Source organism: Nycticebus coucang, chromosome 11 (assembly GCF_027406575.1).
Source record: "Nycticebus coucang isolate mNycCou1 chromosome 11, mNycCou1.pri, whole genome shotgun sequence".
In the NCBI taxonomy this organism is placed as follows: Eukaryota; Metazoa; Chordata; class Mammalia; order Primates; family Lorisidae; genus Nycticebus; species Nycticebus coucang.
Window position 1 is genome coordinate 34,196,621 of NC_069790.1, and position 14,167 is coordinate 34,210,787.

The window sequence follows — 14,167 nt, forward strand, 5'->3', positions numbered from 1 at the left end:
TTGGCTGGGGAAATACAGATATAGTTTTCTCCCTCAAATAAACTTATATAAAGTAATACTTCTATTGTATAAAATTCCATTATATACATAATATACACAGATTTTCTTTTAGTGAAAGTTTCTATTTGAGAGTAACAAATTCTTTTTTTTTTTTTGGTAGAGACAGTGTCTCACTGTACCGCCCTCGGGTAGAGTGCCATGGCGTCACACGGCTCACAGCAACCTCTAACTTTTGGGCTTAAGCGATTCTCTTGCCTCAGCCTCCCGAGCAGCTGGGACTACAGGCGCCCGCCACAACGCCCGGCTATTTTTTTGTTGCAGTTTGGCAGGGGCTGGGTTTGAACCCGCCACCCTCGGCATATGGGGCTGGCACCCTACTCACTGCGCCACAGGCGCCGCCCGAGAGTAACAAATTCTTACGTTGTTCTTTTTGGAGATATTAATATTTTGGGAAAGAGAGAACTCTTTGCATGATAAAACAGAAGAGAAATAAAGAGATGGCAGAGCAGAGTAGAAGATGTTTGCAGGGCACTACTCTTAGAAAAGATAACACCAGAGATAAAACAAATTTGCACCCTTTAATTTGGGATTGCAGAGTCTGTTGGGAAGCAGAGACTGGAGATACAGAGATGAGAATGAGGACAGACAGAGCCAAGTCAGTGTTCTATTGTTATGTTCTGATGAATACTGACATGAAATTATCATGGGTGGAAAAAAACTATAAATATCTACCTGGCTGTTGCACACTGAGTGAGTTAAATAAAGGTTATAAAAGCTTATTTTTTATCTCAAGCATCCAAGTTATGCTATCTCTAGGACAGTATTTGAAATCAGAAGTTGTAATCAATAACTTTTAAGTGAAAATAAAAACAGCTCTGAATAAAATATCCTCAAAAATGCCTCCTAGGATTTATGAGCACTTTTTTTTTTTTTTTTTTTTTGGCTAGATCGAAAGTCCTGAGACATTTCTTTCAAGAAAGTAATGATAACTAGAAACTAATTATGTAGTATCTGGTGTTTTTACACTGGACTGAATAGCATAAAATGTTGATGTTTTAATTGAGTGAACATTAAAACTTTATAAGGATCTTTAGGGGTTTATTCACAATCTCAGTCTCCTTAACTGTATTTACCTAATAATATCTTGATTTCCTTCATGGAAATTTTCTTTACTTAGGGGTTTTCAAGGATTGGTAAGGGCACACTATGACTACTACTTTGTCTCACAAGATACTCCAACCCTAACCCTAACTCTATCCCTAACTATGGTTTGACATTTTTTTAATTGATCCCCCTTTAAAAAAAAGATTAAATAAAATTAAAAACACTCAAATTCATTTCTTTAAAAATATACATACTCATTTTATTCCTAAAATAAGTAACTTTAATGAATTAAACTTCTTTACTCAGTTACCTAAGCTTCTTACATCAAAGTTCCAGCTAGAAGAATACTAAAAGATGAATGAAAAAAGCAAAAAAAAAAAAAAGTTGTTTTTTTTTTTTTTTTTTTTGAGACAGAGTCTCACCATGTCGCCCTGGGTAGAGTGCCCTGGCATCACAGCTCACCTCAAACTCTTGGGCCTAAGTGATTCTCCTGCCTCAGCCTCCCAACCAGCTGAGACTACAAGTGCTCACCACAACACCTGGCTATTTTCTGGTTGTAGTTGTCACTATTATTTGGCAGGCCCGGGCTGGATTTGAACTTGCCAGTTCTGGTGTATGTGGCTGGTGCCCTAGCCACTGAGCTACAGGTGCCAAACAAAAGCAAAAAATTTTAATTATGTAACTAAGTTTAATTTTCTATGGAGCATTTAATTATGTGTAGATATGCATATTCTAGAAAAATTAAAAGGCAGAAAAACCCACCTGAAGACTGCTACATTTATTCAAACTTCAAATAGTATTTGTTATAGTTAATGAAAAAAAATCAGTGTTTAGTAGTAGAAGTAATTTGAGAATTAAGCTGGTAATATATAAAAGTATTTACAGTTATAGTCCACTGATAATTTATAAACTATCTTTATAGTACCAAAACAAAATTTTCTGAAACATTTAAGAATTTGTACAAATGACATTAGTCCTCACATTATCACCAGATTAGAAGGTGTTAATGAGCTGCAACTTCCAATTCCTTAGTGAAACATTATATTTTGTACAAAATATATTTTTTTGATACAAGGCTATGGGAGTTATATTGTTCTTTTTTTTATATATATTGTTCTTTATATGAAAATCAAGTTGAATGCTTTGGAAAGACCCAAAGAAACAAGTGATAAAGAAGAAAACAAAAAGATAAACTACTGTATAATTAAGGGCAAACAAGAAGAGTATAAACAACTGAGTAATAAAACACTAGAAGTCTAGATAGCATATTCAGAATGCTTCATAAACTTTTAAGTTCTCACAGAAAATCTGGTAATCAGTGATAATATACTAGTTTACGTAAGCATGAAGACCAAGAGCTCCTGGCAAAAGATGAATACTCAAAGACAAGATTGGCAAATGAATCTATATTTTTAAGTAATAATACATAATTTAAAGTATATGCGAATCATTTTGTATGGTTCTTCACTTAAATCAGCTTTCAGTCAGCCAAAAACTACTAGTCCTGATCAAATCACATTACAGGGTATTACTCATGATATATGCTGATAATAGGCATAAAATTTTTTTTTCTCAATGTTTCCCTTTAGAACAATGTCTACCTCAGGCCTACTGACATTTGGAGCTGGATAATTCCTCTTGCTGGGGATTGTTCTATGCACTGCTGGCAGCATCCTTGACCACCAACCCATGGATGGTAGCAAAAATCCTGTTCTTTTTTTTTTTTTTTGCTTTTGCACTCTTCTTCCTAAACATATGTCAAGTCTTTTCAAAACAAAGCCCAGTGAATACCCAGATTTAAGTATGCCCCAGAGCTTGGTCTATTGTTGCGGGAATTTAGGGATCCTTGTGTCCATGCTTGGATCATTCATTCACCAAAATTAAACCCCATGATACAAGATCTGACAAAGCAGGACTTCTTTCTCCACGGCATGTGCTAAATCCTGTTCTATTTGTGACAGCCAACGTTCTGGGGCAGGAGGCCAGCAAAAACTCCTTTCCACCCTCTTGAGAAGCACTGCCCTAGGCTAGATCAGTAGTTCTCAACCTTCCTAATGCCGTGATGTATTTCCATTGTTACAAAGGGGTCGAAAGCCACAGGTTGAGAACCTCTGGGCTCCCGCCTGTAATCTCAGCACTTTGGGAAGCCAACAAGGAAGAACTGCTTGAGGCCAGGAGAAGTATGAGACCAGCCTGGGAAACAGAGAGATACCAATGCTACAAAAAAATCTTAAAATTAGCCAGGCACTATGGTGTAACCCAGTAGTCCCAGCTACACAGGAGAGAATTTTATTAGCTCCTTCCCCCTTTTCTGAACCATTATGAATTATCACTGTGGTAGGCTGAATAATGTCCCCCAACAAAGATACCTCAGTCTTAATCTCTGGAACCTGTGAATTTACCTCATATGGGAAAAAGGGTTTTGTAGATGTGATTAAGGATCTTGTGATGGGGAAGATTACCCCTGGAGGGTCCTAAATACCATTACAAGTGTCCTTAGCAGAAGGAGTTTTCACATACGGGGGAGGGGGAACACAATGAGAAAAATCAATGCTGAGAGATTGGAGTGGTGCACCTATAAGCCATGTGGTCCAGAAGTAACCAGAAACTATGGAAGAAGTGATAAATGGATTCTTCACAGAACAACCCTGCTGACACCTTGACTTTGGCCCAATGACTTCGGACCTCTGTTCTCCAGAATTGAGAGGGAATAAATTTTTATTTTTATTTATAAGCTACTAAGTTTGTGGTAATATGTTACAACAGTCACAGGAAACTAATATAATCATATAAACATTTTACTCTGACTTAAAATATTTGATTTTAAATCAGCAATAAGCAAATGTGATAATGTATAGGGAACATTTATCCTAAAATATAGGAAGATTTTATATTACTGATACCACTACTAACATTATGCAACTATGGCTAAGCTCTAGCTTCTTAGTAGCAAGAGGAAAGAAATAAGGACATTCAGAGAGTAAAATTGGGCATATATGGTCAAGGTCCATATGAATGAAAACACATAAATCATCCACTTATACAATCAGCTATATAAATATTGTGTTGTAATTCATCCTGTACTGCAAAGAAAAATTGTGGATAAAGTCAGCCAGTGATGGCTTAGTAGAAGCCATTTATTAGTAGAGAAGAAACCAGAAGGCTAAGAAATATGCAAGTGAGTAAAGCAATAGCAATCAATGAGATGTCTGTACATGTGTTGACTTGGCTAAAGTAGAGACCATGGTGAAATATTAATAGCCCAAGTTCTAGGGTCAGAGTTATCTAAATGCTAAAGGACCCTAAAAGCTATGTTAAATTATTTGGTCATTTAAACAGAATATTTCATAGGACATGTTATTTTATACTCAAAAAATGGCTCTTGAGGACTTTAACAATGTAAACATGCTACCCCATACCAGAACTACTAAATTAGAATCTTCTGTTGTAGTATAACTCCAAAGGATTCTGATGCCCACTTAGGTAAAGAACCCCTACCAGAGTCACCTCATGGTAAAATGACTTACACAACAAATGAAGTATGCATTCAACTAAATCAGCCTAGTCTTTAAGTTAAAACTCCTCCCAAGATGTAGCCCCTATGATTTCCACCATAGAATTTCCCTGAACTAATCTCTCAGCCTTCACTTTTCCTTTCCTAAGCATATGGGCCCCTAAACTGCTCAGAAAATCATTTTTCTCAAGCTTCCTTACAAATTTTCCTAAGAAGGTCCCAAACATCTCCAGTTTCCTTATCCCACCTTTTTTTTTTTTTTTTTCCTGGCCGGGGCTGGGTTTGAACCCACCGCCTCTGGTATATGGGGCCAGCGCCCTACTCCTTGAGCCACAGGAGCTGCCCCTTACCCTAACCAACTATGATCTAACAATAGCCTATAAAAAATGTGAAAAAATAAAGTTCCATTAGCAACTACATTACAAACCAAAAATTGTAAAAACCGCTCTACTGTCCATTTATTCTAATAAATATTCTAAGTACATTTATCAAGTGAAATTCTAAATCACCTTTTAAAAAGATTGCTTCCAAAACATAAAATTAGGAACTGGATCTATAAAAAAGTAATAATTTAAGCTCCTTCAATTCAATCTTTACTCAGTACTACTAAGTAGCTAACATAGTGGTAGGCTTTGTGAAGGATAAAAACTATCTGGAAATCTCAGTGATTTACAAACAATATCACTATCACCAGTACTAAGGTAGAAGAGGCCAAGATCAGGGAAGGTGGGAAGGGTAATTGACCCTAAAAGGAATCTCTTTTGGAAGGGGAGGCCTGCTGGCTGAGTTTGTTTCATGAGGAAAGCCAAAAACAAAGCAATACAAGTTAATGTTCAGATAAGTTGTCTATTAGATCTTTATACTCTCACAATTTCCAGTTTTTCCTATTTTTCTTAATGCTCTTCAGTAATTTCAACATCAATTTCTATTGATTTATATATATAAATATATATACATATATATAAATATATACGTATTTTTTTTTTTTTTTTTTTGGCTGGGGCTGGGTTTGAACCCACCACCTTCGGCATATGGGGCCAGCACCCTACTTCTTTGAGCCACAGGTGCCGCCCACCCTCTATTGATTTGTTTTTTTAACAATAATATAATAGCCTCTATCAACCTCTATTCTCTTCAAAAGTATTATCAAACTTTTTTGATTTATCTAAAAGTGACAATGGTATCCCACAGTTTTTTTTTTTTTTTAATTAAATCATAGCTGTGTACATTAATGCGATCATGGGGCACCATACACTGGTTTTATAGACCATTTGACATATTTTCATCACACTGGTTAACATAGCCTTCCTGGCATTTTCTTAGTTATTGTGTTAAGACATTTATATTCTACATTTACTAAGTTTCACATGTACCCCTGTAAGAAGCACCGTAGGTATAATCCCACCAATTACCCTCCTTCTGCCCATCCTCCCCCCTCCCTCCCCTCCCTCTCTCTCATATGCTTAGGTTATAACTGGGTTATAGCTTTCATATGAAAGCCATAAATTAGTCATAGTAGGGCTGAGTATATTGGATCCCACAGTTTTAATTTATGTGTATTATGTGTGAGGTTGAATACCCCTACATATGCTTAAGAACCATGTGAATTTTCTTTTTTGCAAATTACCTGTTCATGAATTTTGCCCACTTGATGGTTGGTCTTTTTCCTTATTGATTTGTAGGTACTATTTATATATCAAGAAAGTCATGTCTTTTGTCTATAATACAAATTGCAAATTTCTCCCAGTGCCTCTATTATCATCATCCCATTTTTAATTTCATGTATATTCTTTCATCTTCTTCAACCAAACTGTAAATTCTTCCCATGAAAGAAAGGATGTTTTGGCTTGGCGCCTGTAGCTCACTGAGTAGGTTGCCGGCCACATACACCAAAGGTGGCAGGTTCGAGCCTGGCCCGGGCCTGCTAAAACAATGACAAATGAAACCAAAAAACAGCCAGGCATTGTGGCGGGCCCAGATACTTAGGAGGCCGAGGCAAGAGAATCGCTTAAGCCCAAGAGTTTGAGGTTGCTGTGAGCTGTGATGCCACAGCACTGTACTGTGGACGACACAGTGAGACTCTGTCTCAAAAAAGAAAGAAAGGCTGTTTCTTCTGTATATCTCCAAGAGAGTACTTTTTGGATCTTCAGATTTGAAAAACAAACACAAAGGGGGAGAGATGAGTGTTTTGGGGAGTGAATAAGTAAGAATATTAATTACCACTGGGACATCTATTTGAATTGTATGCCTGATCCCATTAAACAAATACAACCAAGTTCTAATAATGCAATATACTTTAATGAATAGGTAAGAACTAGATGAACTTGTCTCCAGTTGTCTGGGGCTTGTATGATGAAAACTCAGAAGCTGCTAATGGGCATATTTTCCACTAAGAGGACTAGGAAGTGGTTCATGCAGCCAGAGAAGGAATGAAGCAAAGGCACAGTAGTGATGAATAAAGAGAAAGATGCAGCGTGCCCGGGGCCACTGAAGTCTCAGCCCTCACATCCCACAGACACTTGATGCATTTTAACAATATACCTCCCCTCTTACATATACCAGTTAGAATGGATTACTGTTACTTATGGCCAAAAGAGGCCTGCTTATGGCAAGTACCACCTACTTTCATCATTTTAAAAAGAAAGCATTTTAACACCAAAACCTCAGGAAGGACACAACCTCAGGGTTTTTATTTTTTTTTTAAAGATTTATCTAATGAAAACTCTGTACCAGGAACAGGTCTAAGTCCTTGAAACGTACACTGCTACGTTTAACAAAAGAAACAAGAACACTAGTATAAGGATAACATTCTAGTGAGAGTATGCACAAAATGTAAAACATAATTTCAAATGGTTTGCAGAAGAATTTAAACAACAAAAAAGGCAATGGTAGAGAGCAGTGATTTTCAACCGATATGACATAAGAGGATCTTAGGTGTGCAGTGAAAATCTTAAAGATCACTAATGAAATTATTTTTGAAATAAGTTCAAAGCACAATAAGTATATTCTTTTTTTTTTTTTTTATCAACATAATTTAAGTGTGCCACAGAAGTTTAACTATAGGTTCAAGCATCCTGTGAGATAAAAAAAGGTTGAAAAATACTGGTTAAGACATGATGCAGCACATGTCACTCTGGAAGAGTGGTTAGATAGTATTGCTTGCCTGAAAAGGTGCTATTTGCACTGAAACATGAAATGATGAAAAGGAGCCATTTGTGTAGTGACTTAGGAAAAGAGGTCTACACAAAGTGAATAAGAAGTGCAAAAGACCTGAGTTAGGAGAAAGCTATGGCATTAATGAGGACGAAAAAGAAGGGGAGTGTGGATGGAATAGACTAAAAGCAGGGTGGCAAAGAAGGGCTAAGGAGTGATAGATCTAAGAGGACAAAATGTAAGTTGGTAAAGTAGGGATCAGATCATGTATAGGAACTAGTAGGCCACAGAAAGGATTTGAAAATAACTTGAAGTTTACAAAAAACTCATTATGTTATCTTTAATTCTCATTTTGCCTTGAATCAGTGACAACTTTAACAGATAGGCCTTTAGAAAGTACCATGCTCAAGTACTTAATACAATCTGGAAGTTAGCCAAGAATTAATATTTTCCTGAGTAGAAAATCTCTAAGGAAGGAAGAAAGGAAGGTAAGAAAGGAAGGGAGGAAAGAAAAAAGAACTTTAGAACAAAAGTAAAGCCATCTTAAAGAAAAGATAGAAGGAATGATAGTTTCTAAACTCCTGTAAACATAACATCTTTTGTTTATCGAGTTCACTAGTATTGAAATGGACATTAACAAGGTTAAATGCTGCCAAAAAAGAAAAAGTAGAAGCCAGATATGGTGGCACATGCCTGTAATCCCAGATACTTGGAAGGATCGCTTAAGCCCAAGAGTTAGGGACAGCAATGAGCTATGACTGTACCACTGAAGTCCACCCTGGGCAAAAACTCAGACCTAGACTTTTGACCTTATCGCACCTGGTAAGAGTAACCACATCTTAACGGTCAACAAAGGCCATGCACAGTGGTTCGTGCCTATAATGCTAGCACTCTGGGAGGCCAAAGCAGGAGGACAGCTTGAGGAGTTCAAGATCAGCCTGAGCAAGAGTCAGACCCTGTTGATAGTAAAAATAGAGAAATGAGCCAGGTATTGCGGTGCCTACCTGTAGTCCCAGCTACTCAGAAGGCTCTAAGGCAAGAGGATCACTTACACCCAAGAGTTTGAGTTTGCAGTGGGCTATGATGATGTCACTGCACTCTACCCAGGATGACAGAGTAAGACTCTGTCTCATTAAAAAAAAAAAAAAACTCAATAAAGTTGTGGGCTTTCATCTTATCTTTATGACTACAATAAAGAAAGAACTTCCTCTCTATGGCAAAATGAATGCTAAAATTAGGTACAAGGAACACTTCAATGTCTCCTCCTCTGAATCCTTTTTATTTATTTATTTTGAGACAGAGTCTCATTATGTCACCCTCAGTAGAGTGCCATGGCATCACAGCTCACAGCAACCTCCATCTCTTCAGCTTAAGTAATTCTCTTGCCTCAGCCTCCCAAGTAGCTGGGACTACAGGTGCCCACCACAATGCCCAGCTATTTTTTGTTGCAGTTGTCATTGTTGTTTTAGCTGGACTGGGTGGGGTTCGAACCCGCCAGCCTTGGTGTATGTGGCTTGCTCTGTAACCGCAGAGCCCTCTGAATCCTTTTTAAAAAGACCAATCTAATGAAGAGCTTTGATATATCAGAGTGATGATCTTTCCAGATCCTTTCAGATAACTAATACCTGTGTACATTTAAGCAAGTAATTAAGCCTGCATTGCTTCTATGATTAATGCCAGTAAAGTCAGATCTTTGAAAGCTATAATGTAGTCATGAACCTTATCTTTCACTATGGTAAGACATTTAGTTAGCCCCCTTAACCATAGACCAAAAAGTAGCCTGTTAATAACAGTCTGTAAAGAGAGGTACTTTGTGAATGTGGTGTGAGTTAAATAAAGGAAAAGTCATTAAACACCTTGATCAAGACTTGAATCTGAGTGCATCCTCCTCAGCACACTTAGCAGCCATTTGGCAGAATGCCCAGGATAATTAGCAGTCAAGGTCTGTGAAGAAGAACTATGGTCAAGCTAAACTGTAAAGTCTCCCCCCAGTGGTCACATACAAATAACAGGAAAGTGGGAAAAATCATTGCAGCTTCTGAGAGACTGAAAAAAATAATCTATGCAAAACTGGTCCTTACAACAACAAAAATAAAACCTTTAATTCAAAATTAGCACCATATCAGTAAAAAGATCTCTTGGGTCTATCTACTCCTATGGTGTTTACAAATGTGAAGACTACTTTTGAAAGAACCTACAATTAAAACTAGCATAACTTTTCTCATATAATTTGAGGAAAAACTGACAAAATTCTCCACACAACTTAGTATTTGTATTATCAAATGGGCAGATGATCATTCTTCCTGAAATAAATATCAGCACACCCCCTGCAATTTAACTCCACTTACCTGGATTACTGGTAATACAAATTTAGTCATTTATACAACAAAACACTTTGTAAGGAAAAATCATCACCAGTTACGTATATACCTAGTGTTACAAAATACTCTTTTTCAAAACTCCTTTCAAAACGAGTTAGTTTACATTACAGTAAGTGATGTCAAAAGTACAAATAGGTTTTCTTGCCTTTTTAATATTTATTTTCTTAGTGTATTTACAATTATATAGTCTTTGACTAGCACTAACTCTGTATTATTTGCAGCTCTCTCAGAAATAATCTGATGCTACTCTTAAAGCTCAAATATCAAAAATAAGAAAGGCATTTAATTAAAACATCTGTTGTTTTCTGCTAACCTTCCATTATTAAATAGTAAAATATATAAAGGTATGGTAAATATTCAAACAAACAACTTCAACTATAAAATAGCTTTTTAAAAATTATGTACTCTTGGCTATATCAAGCCAAAAGGGGGGAGAGGGAAGGAAGGGAGAAAAGCAGGATGTTTAGTCTTCTGGAACAATTTCAGCCAGAAATGAGACTCAGAATAAAGCAAACTGCTCTCTCAAATGTTTAAAAATCTGATTCAATTTACAAAATCCAACAGTTGCCCTAAGAAAAACAAAAAAAGATTTCTGTCTTATATGGAGCTACTAGATTTTCTTGAGCACCTTAATTTTTCCAGTTATTGATTTAACTTAGAATGTGAAATAATTCATTTTGATATTCCAGATGAAAAAAGGATTCAACGGCATCAGTAAGAAAACGACACACACACAACCCTTTCATAAAGATGGTGTGCAGAAATCTCTCTATAGGACAAAAGAGAGCAATTAAAAGTGTTGCCATTTGTGTATTATGTAACCCTAGTCTAGAATAAAAGCATTTAAAGAGTGACACATTGTGCAAATATACATTTAAACACATTTTAAATATATAATAGATGCAAGATACAAATGACCTCAAAAATGACACAACCCACAAAAGTTCTTTGTTTACTGTAATAAGGCCTCAGAAGACATAACTATAATTGGGCCTGGAACTTTACCATAATTGCCCAGATGCCTAAAATAAGCAATATTGCTTGCGGTCCTATGTATAGAAACTATCACCGCATTAATATAACTGTTAATAACAATAAGTTTCCAAATGATCACTTGCAAGATTTCACGGGAAGAAATGGCTGCTAAATCATACCCAATTGAAGAACATTTCAACGCACCCCAAATGTTCTCAGCTATACCACAAGACAAATCAGGAAGCATAAAGTAAAATTCCAACCATCTCCAAAGGCGTAGAGACGAACAAAACGTGGCTAGCCAGACCTTAGCCGGCTGCTTATAAGTAATGCGGAGAATTTCTGAACCTCCCCATCAGTCTTCGATTCCCTCCCTCGCCTCACCCTCTCCCCCTACACAACTGCACGCCTCAAATGATGGAAGTTCAATGGACAAAACCTCGAGCTGTAATCCCGGGGGCTGGCAGGACTGAGAATAAACTCCCAATAAAGTGTTAAAAAGTCTTCTGAAAAAAAAAAAAAATTCCACCAACCAATCCACATCCTGTCATCACACTGTCGGATCCCTCTATCGACTCCCCTCCTGGCTTCACCCAGTCAAAAAATTTTAAATAAATAAAAGAGCCCCGACACCTTTCTGGTTTGTTAGACCAACCCAGGACCAGAGGACACGATCTCGGCAGCGAACGCCTCCAGAGCAGCGTGTGCTGGGCCCTCACCCACTTTGGCCAAACTGGTGTCTCGTGCCTCGGAAGCAGCAGAGGTAGTTGCAGAAGCCTCCTACCCCAGAACTCCGAGCTCCGGAGGGCCAGACGCCGGCAGAATCGCCCCCCTCGGGACTGACCCCAAAGGTGTCAGTCACAGCAACGCCGCCCCCGGCGCGGCTCCCCATTCATGCTTTAAAGCTACTCACGCCGCAGAGGTGCCGGCGCCCGCGCCCCGCGCCGGGAGGGGGCCCCGCGCGTCCGCAGCCCCAGCCCCGGCCGGGGCCGCGCCATGGAGCGCGTGGGGAGCGCCGGGCGCGGCGGCCGGCAGCATGCGCCAGACACGTTGCCGCGCTCCGGCCCGCCCCGCCGCCCGCAAACCCGGGGCCAGGGGCCCAGCCGAGCGCACCCCTTCGCGCCGGCCGGGCCGGGGTCAGCCAGCAGCCCCAGCCCGCGCCGCCTCCGCCCGCGCGGCCCCGGCCCGCTGAAACCCAGGTGCCGAGGGGCGGGGCGGGCCCGGGTCCTCGCGTGCAGCGCAGCGACGAGCAACAGGGCGCCCCCCGGCCGGCCAGGCGCGCTGAGAGACCGTTACCCGAGCGGCGCGTGGGGCCCGACAACTCACCGGCTCGCACCTCGGCCGCTTTCGCGACGCCGCCGCTCCCCTGCGCCCGCAGCCGCTGCTCTCCCTCAGCCACAGGCGCCGCCGAGCAGCCCCATCTACAAACTCGGGGATCGTAGTTAAGAATTGGAAATGCGTCTCTCACTGCCCTGCGCGTTCCTCTCCCTCCGCCTCCTCCCTCGCTCCCCACTCCGCCCCGGCTCCGGTCGCCCCCGCCGCTGCCGCCGCCGCCGCCTCCGCGCGCGCGGCCAGCCTCCGCTCGGCCGCCCTCCTCCTCCCGCTGCTGCCGCCAGGGCGCGCTCCCTCCCGGCCTCGCGCGTGCGCCGGACGCCGGGTGCGCGCGCTCGGGCGCGAGGAGGCGCCACCGCCTCCGGGAAGCCGGGCCCCGCCCCTCCCGCTGGCGCGAGCCAGGTGAAGCTCCTCCTGTTGCAGCGCCCTGGCGGTCACCTCAGCAGCTGCGGGGGCCCAGAGAGGGTTTGTCAGACCCTGTCCCTGCTGGCTTTTCCAGGCGGAGATCGACGCTGTCACTCACCCTTTCTGAGAGTTTACATTCAAAGAACCCGGTCTCGGGGTACAAAGGAAAAAAGGACTTCAAAGGAAAGCCTCCGGAAAGATCCCGCTTCCCCCTTCACACGCACACCTCCGGTTCTAATATGTATTTCGCAAGTTCTACAGGGCTGACTGTGTCCTTCATGAATTTTCTCCCTAAGGCCCAACCGGGGAGTTTGATTCACACCCGGGAGGTGGACCGGCACTAGCTCTTTTCATAGCACCAAGGCTCCGGTGGAACTCCAAGAGCCGGCTTTGTCAGACAGTCCCTGGACACGGTTATTCAGCTCCTCCCAAACATCTGGCCTTCCGAGACCTTGAAAGGGGCGGGAGGGTGTGTAAGCCTGGACTCTGGGTAAAGTACAGTGAACTGTGCTGAGTGTCTGGTTGTACACATGACACATTTTGACAGGAATGCAGATTTAATTTTTCACTTGAAGAGAACCGAGCAATGCACTACAGCAGAGGCTTCTGCTAGAAAAACAGCAAGGCAGGAGAACTTCTGGTCCCCCTAAAAGATCTCTGTGATCCCTCACACCTGTGATGAGAACTTTCGGAAAAGCTAGTGTTCTTCCTAAAATTGAAAAAACTGGGGCAGCACCTGTGGCTCAAAGGGGTAGGGCACTGGCCCCATGTGCCGGAGGTGCTGGGCTCAAACCCAGCCCCATATGCTGGAGGTGGCAGGTTTAAACGCAGCCCTGGCGAAAAACTGCAAAAAATAAAATAAAATAAATAAAATAAAAAATAAGAAAAAACTGATAAATGTTATTTAAATTCTACAAAACGTTTATTGCAGTCTTTTCAAACCTTGAACGTAGAAAGCGCAGGTAAAACTTCACATGTGGTGAATGTGCAGCCATCCCTGTCTTTCCTTGGACACCCTGCAGGGCTCCTACACAAACCAGGCCATTGGTAAATGTTTGCATCGCGGCCCTCTGGATTCAGACATGGAGTTATGATGTCTGTTGTCTTCCCTTTTTGTGTATGTGGCAGACATGGGAAGGAGAAACTGGATGAGATCTTGGGCAAGTGATTTTTGTCTTTAGTCTCAATAAAGTATCAAAGATTAATTTGCTTTTCCATTAGGATCATTAATTTTGCAAACCAACTTTGTAAAGTGTTAATTTAGAAGCTTCTTTACTGGAACAACAAACCCAAGAAGGGTAAT

At 40.8% G+C, this 14,167-nt stretch overlaps 1 protein-coding gene across 5 annotated transcripts in view; it reads right to left on the reverse strand.

Moving 5' to 3' along the window:
- PALS2 (protein associated with LIN7 2, MAGUK p55 family member) overlaps window positions 1-13,703 on the reverse strand; it is a 145,108-nt gene extending 131,405 nt beyond the window's left edge. The window contains exons 1-2 of one of the 5 annotated variants that reach the window (XM_053608875.1): window positions 12,983-13,703; window positions 12,454-12,548 (exon numbers count right to left, since the gene is read on the reverse strand). The gene's annotated coding sequence lies outside the window, so the exon portion shown is untranslated. Of the gene's footprint in view, window positions 1-12,040; window positions 12,060-12,453; window positions 12,777-12,982 lie in introns of those variants that run through there. The other 4 variants (XM_053608877.1, XM_053608874.1, XM_053608876.1 and 1 more) reach the window with 4 other exon arrangements.
- Between the last annotated feature and the right edge of the window lie 464 nt (window positions 13,704-14,167).